This window comes from Macaca nemestrina, chromosome 7 (genome assembly GCF_043159975.1).
Source record: "Macaca nemestrina isolate mMacNem1 chromosome 7, mMacNem.hap1, whole genome shotgun sequence".
NCBI lineage: Eukaryota > Metazoa > Chordata > Mammalia > Primates > Cercopithecidae > Macaca > Macaca nemestrina.
In genome coordinates, this window is record NC_092131.1 from 35,743,860 (window position 1) to 35,757,594 (window position 13,735).

At 39.8% G+C, this 13,735-nt stretch overlaps 1 protein-coding gene across 22 annotated transcripts in view; it reads right to left on the bottom strand.

Moving 5' to 3' along the window:
* LOC105494330 (regulator of G protein signaling 6) overlaps positions 1-13,735 on the bottom strand; it is a 626,815-nt gene that overhangs the window by 336,315 nt on the left and 276,765 nt on the right. The gene's annotated exons all lie outside the window — the stretch shown is intronic.

A 13,735-nucleotide genomic window follows, 5' to 3' on the forward strand; every position in this document is an offset into this window, starting at 1 on the left:
TTCTTTTAGCAGTGTTTTATAATTCTCATTGCAAAGGTCTTTCACCTCCTTGGTTAGCTGTATTCTTATTTTATTCTTTTGTAGTGATTATGAATGGGATTGCACTCTTGATTTTGCTCTTAGCTTGAATGTTATCGTTATATAGGAATGTTACTGATTTTTGTTCACTAATTTTGTGTCCTGAAACTTTGCTGAAGTTGTGTATCAGATAAGGGAGCTTTTGGGCAGAGACAATGGGATTTTCTAGGTAGAGGATCATACTGTCTGCAAACAGGGAGAGTTTGATTTCCTCTCTTCCTATTTGGAACAACTGAGGAATGTTCGTCTGGAAGAAAAAAACGAACATAGACCCCTGCCTAACACCAGATACAAAAACATTCTGGATAGAGTCAAGATTTAAATGTAAAATATGTAACAATAAAAATATTGGGATAAAAATTTAAAACTTGATGTAGTCTTGGAGATACAATAAGACAGGAGACCTTAAATCACAAAAGGAAGGCAGATATATTTGAGTATTAAAACATATAGCAAAGATACCCAAAACAAAAGTAAGACAAGCAATAGAATAAAAAAGTATTTACATAACATATAACAAAGGATTGATATCCCTAATATACAGTTTCTAAGAACTGATGAGAAAAAAAATTAAGTCACTTGGTTGCAAAAAGGGCAAAGTATATGAACAGGTAAGTGATCAATAATAGAATTTAAATGTGCAATAAATTAAGAAAATAGGCTTAACCTCACCAGTTAGTTGGCAACAAGGAAACAGTTTTCCCCTAAAATTTCACAAATATTAAAAAAAGAGAAACAGTGAAGATGAAGAATAATGAACGTGACAAACACATTGCTGGTGGGAATATACAGTCAATCCTTATTATTTGTGGATTCTGTATTCACAAATTTGCCTACACTCTCAAATGTATTTGTAACCCCAAAGCCAGTACTTGTGGCACTCTGGAGATCATTTGTGGTCATTCATGGTCACGTGCAGTGTGGTCACCCAGCATACATGTTCCCAGTCCAGGTAGAACAAAGTGACATTCTCCTTCCTTGTTTCACCCTCATAATGTAAACTAGTATCCTTTTGGTGGTGAATTTAATGCCACATTTTCTGCACAGGGCTGAATGTTTATCTAACACATGGACTTTCCCCATAATGCACTTTACAGACTTTAGTAAAGGCACTTTAGTCTGTAAAGTGCCTTGTAGAGAAAGTCCATGTGTTAGATAAGCATTGTTCAGGCATGAGACATATTGCTGGCCATGAGTTCAATGCTAGGTTATCGATAATAGATAATAAATAAGCTGGCCGGGCGCAGTGGCTCATGCCTGTAATCCCAGCACTTTGGGAGGCTGAGGTGGGTGGATCGTGAGGTCAAGAGATCAAGGTTATCCTGAACAACATAGTGAAACACCATCTCTACTAAAAATACAAAAATGAGCTGGGCATGGTGGTGGGCACCTGTAGTCCCAGCTACTTGGGAGGCTGACACAGAAGAATCACTTGAATCTGGGAGGTGGAGGCTGCAGTGAGCTGAGATTGTGCCACTGCACTACAGCCTGGCGACAGAGAGAGACTCCGTCTCAAAATAAATAAATAAATAAATAAATAAATAAATAAATAAGCTGTATTTAAACAGAAACACATGTAAAACAAGGTTATGTATTGATGGGTTGACAAAAGCGTGACCAGGAGCTTGCAGAAACCTAACTCTGTATTTCCTCCAGAGTTAATCATTAATATTAATATATTGATACAACATATTAATACATTAATACAGTGAGTCAGTGTCTGCTATTTCAGTGCTCAAGGTGATTTTAGAGGATATAACTAAGTGGAATCATGATAATCGACTGTAATTTACCTCAAGCTTTGAGAAAGTCATTATAATACTAATAGAATTTAAAATGAACATAGCCTTTGACTAAGAAATCCCATTTCTGTTCATCTATCATCCCCAAAATAAAGGCATTTGTAATGGCAATGAAGTAAAACACATGCAGCAACAATAGAAAACAACCTGAATGTTCATCTATGGGACATGCTTGAATATCTTAATAATCCATACCATAGAAAACTATAGAACTTAAAAGAATGTCATTCTTCAAAGTTGTTTTCAACTTTTCCTTATTACACTGGACTATTGTGCCAGTATTTAGCCCTAAATGGAATTTAGCATCCATTTTAAGCTGCATTTTCAAGCAACCCGACACACATATGTATGTGTTTGTATGTATATGTGTAAATGTGTGTGAATGCGTATATAGATGTACATACTTTTTAAAAAAAACCTAGAGTGTTTGGCATTATGACTTGAGAAAAGTAAATCTCAAAATATTATTTACAATATGACCTAGTTTATAAAAACAAACAAGAGAAGCAAAAAATAAAACCTCTTAAAAATGTATATATGTTTGCAAGTGCGAAAAATGGGATGGAAGGATGCTCATGCTCACCAGTATTGTTACTAGTAACAATTGCTACTAGGATTGTTACCACAGGGTAAGAGAGAAAGAGGGATCAACTGAGATTTACTTTTCCTTTCCTCATATTTGCATTCGTGGTTACAATGAGCCCATATTGTGTTAATTTTTTTTTTTAAATTAGAGAAAAACTTTAAAAAAGAAAATTCAGTTGAATGTAAACAAAATGCAGATTCTTTGAGCCCACTCCAAATATTTTTGGTCTCTGTGCAGTAAAGCCCTAGGATGTGCATTTTCACAGGGACCTCAGGAGATGCTTAGGCTAGAGGTCTTCTTACCACACTGTGAGAATCCCAGCTCTGTGATGACATCGTCTCAATATCCAGGCAGTCTTCCTGTGGGAATGCAACTGATGAGGTTGTAACAGCTAAATGCAACCATCCTCCCATTCTACCTTCATGAGATTGCTCCCATGTGACCCTGATTAAGGTTTCGGGTGTTCTCAAACTCTTTAACCACGCATCGATTGACAATCTGTTCCTTTCCCACCACAGATGGCTAATGCCATCCACTGCATGTGGGTTTTCCCTCATTTAACTCTTGGGGGACACTTTGATTTACCTTATCTTTGAGCTGTTAGGGGAAGGGGTCTACTGCTAGCCCCCTGAACCAACAACTTTGTCCTTTTCCTTACAAAGGTTTTTATTAGGAGGAGCTATCACTATAAAAGGAAACTCACACCCACGAATGTGCCTGTTTTTCTTTTTTCTTTTTTTTTTTTTTTTTGAGACGGAGTCTCGCTCTGTCGCCCAGGCTGGAGTGCAGTGGCCGGATCTCAGCTCACTGCAAGCTCCGCCTCCCAGGTTTATGCCATTCTCCTGCCTCAGCCTCCCGAGTAGCTGGGACTACAGGCGCCCGCCACCTCGCCCGGCTAGTTTTTTGTATTTTTTAGTAGAGACGGGGTTTCACCGTGCTAGCCAGGATGGTCTCGATCTCCTGACCTCGTGATCCGCCCGTCTCGGCCTCCCAAAGTGCTGGGATTACAGGCTTGAGCCACCGCGCCCGGCCGTGCCTATTTTTCTGTTGCTGAGGAAGTACTTGGTTATCTTTACCAGAAGGTCAAAGTTATTTCTTTATATACATTTGTAAAGTAAATGTTTTTTTCCTCCAAAACCAAACATATTCTCATCTATGTAATTATCAAAGAGAACCGGGACCTTATCGCCCCACATAAAAATTATGTGTCTCATCAAAGACGTAGAGGAAAGCAAAGAGACAAGCACGAGATGAACAGCAACCAGAGAGAGAGAAACACCTCAGCACCGTTCAAGGCTGATTAGCTCTTCAATTTTATTTCTACAGGTTCATTATTTCACTAGAACTGTTCCCAGACAGCAAGTGTCATTTTGAGCTTATGTTAATTATTGTTTCCTTAGAACCAAAATTGTAAGACCTGCAATTTGATGTGCACATGTTTGTATTTTCCTTTACATGTTAGTGAAATGATCTTTAAATTACCTTATTACATTTCACATTTAAAGGACCTAAAAAGAAATTTACCCTATTTGGTAGGGATTCCTCTGTCCTCTTAGTAACAAGATTGATAATTCCTTGTGTTGATGTGATGCCTTACATTTGTTTTGCTGTCCCTGTGGTAACTAATTGGAGTTAGGATAAATGGCAAAGCCTGCATGAATACACCTGAGGTCCCATGACATCTTTACATTTATAGAAAGCATAATCCAACAGCTAAAATACTTTATAACATCCAGCAAGGTTGGCTAGACCAAAGGCTATACCCTGCTCTGGGCGAGGCCTGAGCCTTACCAAGTGAGGTATGGAGCATGTCAATGAAACAAATTAGCTCTGAAGTCCACATAATTCTCAACAGAGAATTTGGACCTACAGAATAAGGTAAAACATATACTTCCATATACTGTGTGTCATGAGATCTTTAGATGATAGAGTGGACAATTAATTGGTAGCATATAATACTATATAAGTATTTAGGATACTTTCTGTTTTCCAGAAACTCAGGAAGACCTTCAGATGATGTAGCAAGGTGAGGGAGCATAGAATATAAAGTAGAGGTTCCTCTTCAAAGACTTCCCTCCCCATCTAATTAGGAATAAATAGTAACTTCTCTTAGAAGCAAAATTTATTCAAACATTATTCAATGTGCCAATATTCTTAAATATCTGCTAGCTGTAATAAAGAAATCAATGTACTTTATGTTCTTAGCTCCCACAATTTAGCCTAAATATTTGCCCTGGCAAGCTTATACTGGTGCAAGCAAGCATGAGGTCTTAACCTGTTCCTCTTCCTTATTTGAAGGCATTTTTACCTTTCTCAGCATTCCACAAGTTACTTCCTCTTTCCTTTGTTCTCCTCTGCCTTTGCCTCTTTTAAAAAGTTCTAAGTTGCTAGCCAATCAGGACAAATACAGAATGTGATGTCCCGTTCCAGCCAATGGAAACCGGACACAGCAGTAGGGTGGATGCATCAGGTTATAAATGACCCTGTCTCCTTTGTTCGGTGTACTCTCATGGCAAAACTGCTGACATGTGTACCCTTTCTGCAGAAAGTAAAAAAATGGCCTTGCTGAGGAAATTAAATTTATGTTCAAGTGCTATTTCTTTATGGCACCGGGGAACAAGCATTTCTAACAGGGCGAAACAGAGAAACAGTTCTTTTCTTTCTATCTCTATCCCTATCAGCAAAGCAGCAGCCCCCAAGTACTCAGAAATAGACACAGCCTCAAAAAGATGATGGTCTGCATGAAGGTCATGTCTCTGGCTGATTGGCTGGAAGTCAAGAATGAGTTGTTACACATTTGAATAGTAAGGCTTCCTAGAAAAGGAGGGAGAGAGGAGCGGACAGCAGTCCCTGGTGTTGAAATCAGTAATGGAAGCAACAAGTTGTAGAGTCTGACAGTGACATGAACAACAAGGAATACAGTTAGAACTGTTTTCTGGTCTGTATTACCTGAAACTCACTAAAGGAAAGGCTTCACAGTGTCCTGATGACAGTCATAGACCAGAAAATAGAATAATGGAGTTCTAACCCTGGTTCTGGCACTTACAAGTCAGGTAAATTTATGCAAATCACAAATTTTCAAATCTAATTGTTCTCACTTGTATTAATAAATGAGAATAATTTCTATATCATATTGCTCTGTAAGGCCTCATGGCTGGATGCTTTTTTTCTATCCTTACCTGGTTCTTTCCTTATCCTACTCCCCCTGTTTTGTTAAGAGACAGGCTGAGGCGGGCAGATCACAAGGTCAGGAGATCGAGACCATCCTGGCTAACATGGTGAAACCTCGTCTCTACAAAAAATACAAAAAATTAGACGGGTGTGGTGGTGGGTACCTGTAGTCCCAACTACTTGGGAGGCTGAGGCAGGAGAATGGGATGAACCTGGGAGGTGGAGCTTGCAGTGAGCCAAGATTGTGCCACTGCACTCCAGCCTGGGTGACAGAGCGAGACTTCGTCTCAAAAACAAAACAAACAAAAACAAAAACAAAAACAAAACAAAAGACAGTATCTCACTATGTTGCTCAGGCTGGACTCAAACTCCTGGGCTCAAGCAGTTCTCCTACCTCAGCCTCCCAAGTAGCTGAGACCACAAGTGTGTGACGCTGCATCCAACTTTCCTGACCTCTTTTTTGATAAAGGGCTGTATATACATATTCTTCCACATATTAGACATACAGTTAAGCAACTTTACTATCAATTGCAATTTTAAAGATTCTTTTTCTTCTAACATTTGCATGTCTTGGGGGCTAAAAATAAGATAGTCAGATGCCTGCATTGTAGCTCAATCACTTTTTGGAAAATTAGCTTACATTATTTGATTCTTGTTAATTTCTAAACATAAGAGATTGTAATTTATACATACACATGCTAGATAGAAAGTTGTGAATTCTAGAATTATTTTTAAAACAGTGTCAGTATGGTGAAACCCCATCTCCATCAAAAATACAAAAAATCAGCTGGGCATGGTGGCACATGCCTGTGGTCCCAGCTACTCAAGGGGCTGAGGTGGGAGGATCACTTGAGCCCAGGAGGTGGAGGCTGCAGTGAGCTGAGATTGCACACACTGCACTCCAGCCTGGGTGACAGAGTGAGACCCCGTCTCAATAAAAAAAAAAAATCAAAAAATAAGAAAATAAACAATGTAGTTTTTTTTTTCTAGTGAAAGATCACCATTATACTCTATCCAAATGAGTTTAATGTAACTCAGAAATGCATAAAACAAAAGTAGCTGCTCTATCCCAGAAATAAGTTGGCTCCAGCATTAGTGCCAGGTCAGCCAATATCCCACCCAGAACTGGCCTCACTGACAACTACCTCTTCAGCACAATGTGATAACAGTCTTAAAGATGAAGGTAGGTCATCAAGAAAAGATCATATTCAGCGTACACAGTATTAAATACCAAAATATAGAGAGTAGTGTCAAATAAAAACAAACCCAGACTAAATTAAGAAGAGACTTTACTTTTAAAGAATATGCCAAAAGGGGAGGATGATTCTTGCAATAGGGAAAAGGCTCTGACCATAAGGTCTATAAACATCCAGATGATCAGGCTGAAAGGGCTTCTTTTTTAATGAATAGGAGTAAACAAGGCTAGAAGGAACCAGGCCTGGGGGATGCACACATGGGATGATGTGACAGCTGAACAGGAAAGATTTGTCTGCAGCTGATGGAGGATCTCAGGAAGGGCCATTGAGGAGGGGTTGTTCCCAGTTCCAACACTTGCTTAGTCTCAGGAATAAGTCAAAGTTTACAGGCGGTGGGGGGATGAGAGAAGCTTCATTAAAGTGGTCAAATCAAATTAGTAAGTATTTTGTCCAGACTGATCACAGGGGGCAAACGTTCAGCTAATCATTTATGAGACAGAGATAGGGAGTTTGGAGGGCCTGTGACTGGCCTCGTCATAGGTAAACAAGAGGATCCTCTGTGAATCTTACATACGTCGTCATGTGGGGATGGTGATTCTTTGCAGTGAGCTATTTCCCAGAACAAAAGTATGGACGTATTTCTTAATTGTTGCTGTTTTCCAGGAGCATAGAGCTCAGCTGAGGTTCAACACTGTCTGTAGTTAAGAAAGATTCCCACCAAAACCAAAAACTGCTGATCTTTAGGAATAAACCTGCATCTACCTGGAATGGTTTGCTATCTAACTTTAGACAACTGTAGCCGCCAATCTGTCATGGCCTTGATGATAATCTAAATGTCTGCCCCTCACACACTGTCTCTCAAGATGTTGTTCATGAGAATGTGATGATGAGGTAAATGTCTTTGGGAAGAGGGACGTCTCTCCCCGTCAAATAGTGCTGTTACCTGGGTGCTCCATAGGACCTTCTGCTTGAGTGGATGGCATTGGGTAGACTGCAATTTGACACGGGAAAGAAAAGGGTGTGTGACATAGCCTAGTATACAGTGTGGCCTTGAGGCCTCTTTCCTGGCCTTTCAGAAGCTCCCAGGAGTAACATCAAAAAAGCTTTCATAGAAAGTCTTGAGAGGCAAACCTGTCTACGTCATAGCTCCCAGTGGGGAATATATAGGAGTAGTGTTAATAATTAGGAAAACAGCCCGAAGACGCTGGTAAGATTATCTTTCCCCAAGGAGAAAACTCCTTAACACAAGCCTCATAGCCATGCTTCTAGGATTAATAAGAGAAACTATAAAATAACCCAGGGGAATGCTGGTCTCACTAGCTTGGGACTACCCTCCACCCCTTCCCACTAGACTCCTTTACCCAGGTAATGCAATACAACTGGTGTGGAGACATGACAGGTGGGACTTTCAAAAGGGATAGGTGGTCAGGTATCTGTGCATGGTCCTGCTTTGAAACATTCCCTTTCCTTTCAGAAAGTGATGTAAAAGAGTCGGGAGGTTGCCCTGTTCCTCTCTGGATGCACAGGATACCCAGTGACATCCTTGGAACTGGGCCTACTCCACCACTAAGGAAGCTGAATTCCTTTCCTCTTGCATGAGCCTACAAAGGGGGTTATGTTGTGGGTTTCTGTCCAACTACAAGACTAGAGAATCACTCCTAGAGGGCATTTACTGATTTGGGGATTTCCTTGTATCTCCCAAAATTAATAATAGTGACAAACACATACTGGGAAACAAACAATGATTAAGCACAAAGGGGAGAGATGTCACAGAAAGCAAGAATACAAAACTGTAATAATTTATTAAATCTCTGATGTGTCACTGGAGAACCTCCAAAGTAACATGCCTGCCAATTTTTGAAAAATCTCAACCGTATTCAGCTACCCATAGCATCTATTCACAGCTCCCATGGACAAAAACACTGCCTTCATGGCACCACATAAATCATAACACTATCTGCCTCCACTTTGACCATTACTCTCCTCTCTGTTGACACTGTTGGCGGCTAACACAGGCAATTCAGCAAGGTCAGCTTAGCTCAAGTGAATCTTTGATTAGGTTATCAATATCAATATAAGACTAGACAACATGAGTATTTAGCATAATTGCATTGTCGCAACCCCAAAGCATTGCCCAGTGCTTCATGCCTTAGAAGTCTTGGTGCTGAGTCCTCAAAATGGACACAAAGGGAGCTGTGTGCAATTGAGGAGTCTGGAGGGTACAGCTGGTCACAGCTATTCTAATTTTATTTTTAAAATTCTGACCTTTCTCAGGCACACCAACATCTATGGCTCCAGGTACTCTCCCCCAGGTAATGTACTGGTTCCACGTTAGCTTCTTTGGTGATGGCTTTCAATATTTAGAAATCCGACCTGAGATAAAACCTAACTACCTGACTACATCACCTCTCTCAGGTGATGGCAAAGCTAGATTAACTGGTAATCAATTTACTGGCTATGTGTAGTTTCTAATTTTAATTGCACATATCTTCATGGCCTGCCCCTTCCCTTATTTTCCAAGGCTTGATGTAATATCCAACATAACACTACATTCCTTAGAATCAAACATGGAGAAAATAGTAACTCAGTCCTCTTCTTTTTTCCTCCAGGCTGGACATTGTTTCTTAAGTTCAGAGGCTGTCTAAAAATAGGGTCTTTTGCAGTTGAACTTTGTATCCCAAGTCTATTCTAAGATGATTCTTGGGTTTGACAGTCATTGTGGATCTTGGGAACTTAACATCATCTATTCTGTTTTCTCTCTTGTTACTGGACCTCTGTCTTCAGCTGAATCCTTCCCATAAGCTTTGAACCTATTCAAATGTCTCCCATTTAAAATAAATTATTTCCTAGTCCTCAGTCCCCACTCCTACAGCCACTGTTCTATTACTCTCTCTACAGCTAATTTGAAGGAAGCGTCCATACCCACAGCTCAACTGCCTTAGTTAGCCTCCACTCATTCCTCAACCTACCAATTTCACTTCTAGCTCCATAACTCCCCAAAAACAATGCTTGTTAAGGTCACTAATAACCCTCAAGTCTCTAAACTCAAGATATATTTTTCAGTCCTCCTTATACTAAATATTTTAGCTGCACCTGACACTGTTGGCCTCTTCTTCCTTTTTAAAACACTTTCCTCAGCTTCTGAGATACCTCTGTATCCAGGTTTTCCTCTTATTTTTCTAATTCTTCAAAACCTCCAATATTTGTCTCTGGACATCTTTTCTGAATAACTCTAGGTTTTGGCCAAGATTAGTGTCAGTGAACTGTTCTGTTCACATATATTTGTCCGAACTTCTTTGATATGCTTAGTATTTTCTTAGGAATTTATGTACCCCAGATTTAAAAGTAAATGGTAAAATAGAGGGTTCTGATTTTGACAGAAGATGAAAAATGTGACACTGGCCATTTTTTATTGATATTTTGTTGTTAAGTATTTTGATTGGTAGTATGGATACATACAGACAAAAGTTTGTTGTTTATTGCTCAATTATAGAGCACTATTTGGAAGCTGTCTCTTTATATGATGGTTAAAAAAAGAAACTGGTAGGGAAAAAAGAGGGGAAAGAGTAGTTAGCAGTTTTGAAAGAGTTTTAAGATGGCATTTCTGGGAATTCAAGACAAAGCAGAGTGGAGAAAGGAAAAAGCAGAAGACCAGGCAGATCAATTCTAAAAGGATTTGCACCGTTAAGGTGTAGTCTCTCGTTTTCTAGATGATTAGATGCAATGGGAACTGCTATCTCCCATCCCCGCAAACATTCTCACTGAGACAAGTTTAAACAAGAGTTTAACAAAGGTCAGGACAAAGACCTGAAGTGACTCAAAAATAAAACACTCTTCTTTCTTTCAAATGACAAAATTTAGTTTCCTCAAAGACTTCCCACCTAAATATACTCATATGTGATAACATGTCCTTCCTTGATTGGACACACACAGGTGTTAAACTTTGGACAAATCTGAAGATGAAAGGAAGGCTTGTGGAGACCAAATATAAGTGAAAAAAATACAAGCAAGTTGAACTAGGAGCCCCTGGAAGCTCACCTCTCTAGCAGCAAAAAGGCACTAGGGGGAGTTTGCCATCTCTCATCCTTCTCTGAATAACTTGCTTCTACTGAGCTAAGAATAGTGTGCTCAATCTGCCTGTGGCTCTCACTAACGAATTAATCCTCAACCCACACACGGGCCAACCAAGTTTTTGAACACCTTATTAGATGATTTTCTCCATCTGTCAAAATTCCAACTCTAAAGGAAAAAAGTGATTCCAGGATAACGCAACTCAATTTTCAGCTCCTTCAAGACAAGAGATCCACTTCCTGGGTATCTTTGTATTCTGCAAAGAGTTTGGTCCATAAAAGGGTGCTCTCTAAATATTTACTGAATATAGCAATAATTAGTCTTGATAAGACCATTATACAGATAAAACTAAATGACTAATAACCACATTTAACTGGTCAGTCTACTTATGTAGATTGTTTTATCAAGAGTGCTTTCATAAGAAAGAGCCGGGCCATACTACAGTCTTCATTCTTATGCTCTGAGAAACTAACCTACAACAATACCAATTGTTTATAGACGGAGGACAAGGATCACGATTTAGGTGTTCTCACTACTGCATGCTCCCTGAACAAAAGGAGAAGTCAGGGAGTCAAGCACAAAAAATCCTTCTGGAGTGAAGGCTGCTTAGTGCTTTTCTCCTGGCCATCTAGTCCTAAATCTGAATGTTACCATTCAGCATGGGACAATAAGTTGGCACCATGGGGAGGTGAGAGGGCTTCCAGTGACCTCGAAATTGTCCTGCATATACACAACTGTGTCACTTCCCCCAGCTAATTAAGTGGCTGGGTACAAGCACATCACTCACTTAAGGTGACTTTGAATTTAAATGTTTTACTACCAAAATGGCATATTTTAATAAAATCACTCACTTGAATGCTAAGAAGAAATAGAAGAAAAATTTATAAAATATAGCATTTTGAACTCAAAAGATTCAAATGATTATTGCCTTTTAAAGAATAGAATATGTATACTTTTTATCTGCCTTTCATTTTTCTCGTAAGATACTAAAGGTATACATATTTTCATATATATATATATATATATATATTTTTTTTTTTTTTTTTTGAGATAGGGTCTCACTCTGTCACCCAGGCTGGAGTGCAGTGGCACAATCACAGCTCACTGCAGCCTCGACCTTTTAGGCTCAAGTAATCTTCCCACCTCGGCCTCTCAAGTATCTGGGACCACAGTTGTGTGCCACCATAGCCCGCTAATTTTTGCAGAAATAGGGTTTCACCTTTGTCCAGGCTGGTCTTAAACTCCTGAGCTCAAGCAATCCACCTGCCTTAGCCTCCCAAAGTTCTGGGATTACAGGTGTGTGCCACCACAGCTGACCTTTGTTCTTATTTCACTGATATTTTTATTTCATTGTTCTTATTTTACTGACTTGGAAGTAGAGTAATAGACCTATCATGAGAGAGCAGGAAGGGAGAAAGAGCAATTATGCTTTCTGATTAAATGACATAATGTAAAGTATCATATACATTACCTAGTTACTGACAGGCATTCAGTAATATTAATTCTTTTTCCATCCTATTATGCCTTGCTGATAGGATTAGCAGAATTTTAGGCCTGGATAAACCAGCAGCATTGAACAAGTTATGCTGAAATAGTCAAGGTAGTCTCTGAGACATTTTTTCATTCAACAAATACTTAGCATCTAATACAGTCAAGCACTATGTTGGAAGCTGGAGATACAAAGGGAAATAGGACCCAGACCTGTCCTCACAGACCTTAAGGTCTCATGCAGCAGAGAGACCAATAGAAAGACCATTATAACAAGGTATAATGTTGGCAAGACATGGTATATATTTCTGGAAACTCTGGGTTGTAAGTGACAGAAAACCTAAACCTTAGTGGTTTAAGCAACAATTTGGCTCAAATGACTGAGGAGTTGGAGGAAGAGCTTGGTCAGGCATCACTTCACAAAAGGCTCGACCCAGTATCACCAGGACAGGACTTCTCTCTCTTTGCTAAGCCTTTTTGCCTCTGTGTTGTTTGCCTCTGTGTTGGTTCCATGCTCTGACGGGCTCCCATCTGCAATCTCTCAGCTGCAACAGCAGTAAGCCTAGCATGCATTATGCACATGCCTAGAGATAAAGAGTTTCTCTCCCTCAGAAAGTAAAGTATTCATAGTGACTCTCGTTGGCTCAAATCGGGTTTTGTGTTCTCTTCTGAACCCATCACAGGATCTAGAAGGATTAGATTTACTGATTACCTCAGCAACCCCTAGAGCAGAGGGTAGAACCAATTTCAACCAAACTAGGTGGACTGAGTAAAAGAGAGATGATCCCAATTACAGCAACTGCAGCCTCAAACACATAGAGCCTGTATCATGTCACAGGCACTTCTAATCCACTGAGAGATATTCATTCACTTCCTCCAAGTAACAGTCTCAGGAGGTCGGTACTATTATTATCCCATTAATAGATGATAAACCATGATAAGCCTGAAGCGTGGAGAGCTTAATAACCTTGCCTGAAGTCTCTCACACACAATGAACTATTTTGTCACGAAAAGGGAGAATACCTATTGGGTGGCAAAAACAAGAGATGGACGAAGAGGAAGATGCTCTGAGAAAGACAGAAGTAACTGAATCAGAAATGGAGTCACTGGAGCTGAAATCTGAAGGTGGAGTAAGAATAAGCCTGGGTGAGGTGAGCCATTGATGGGAGTTGAAGATAAAGGTGTTAGCCAAAGATGTGCCAGAGGAAACGTGAGCTGGAAAGTGAGGGGCCTTGCAATCCATCTAAGGAAACTAGAAATTTATCTTGAGGGCAATGGGCAGCCATGGAAAACTTTATTCAAGACACTGACAGAGATTAGGCATAAAGGGTGGACCATCTAGA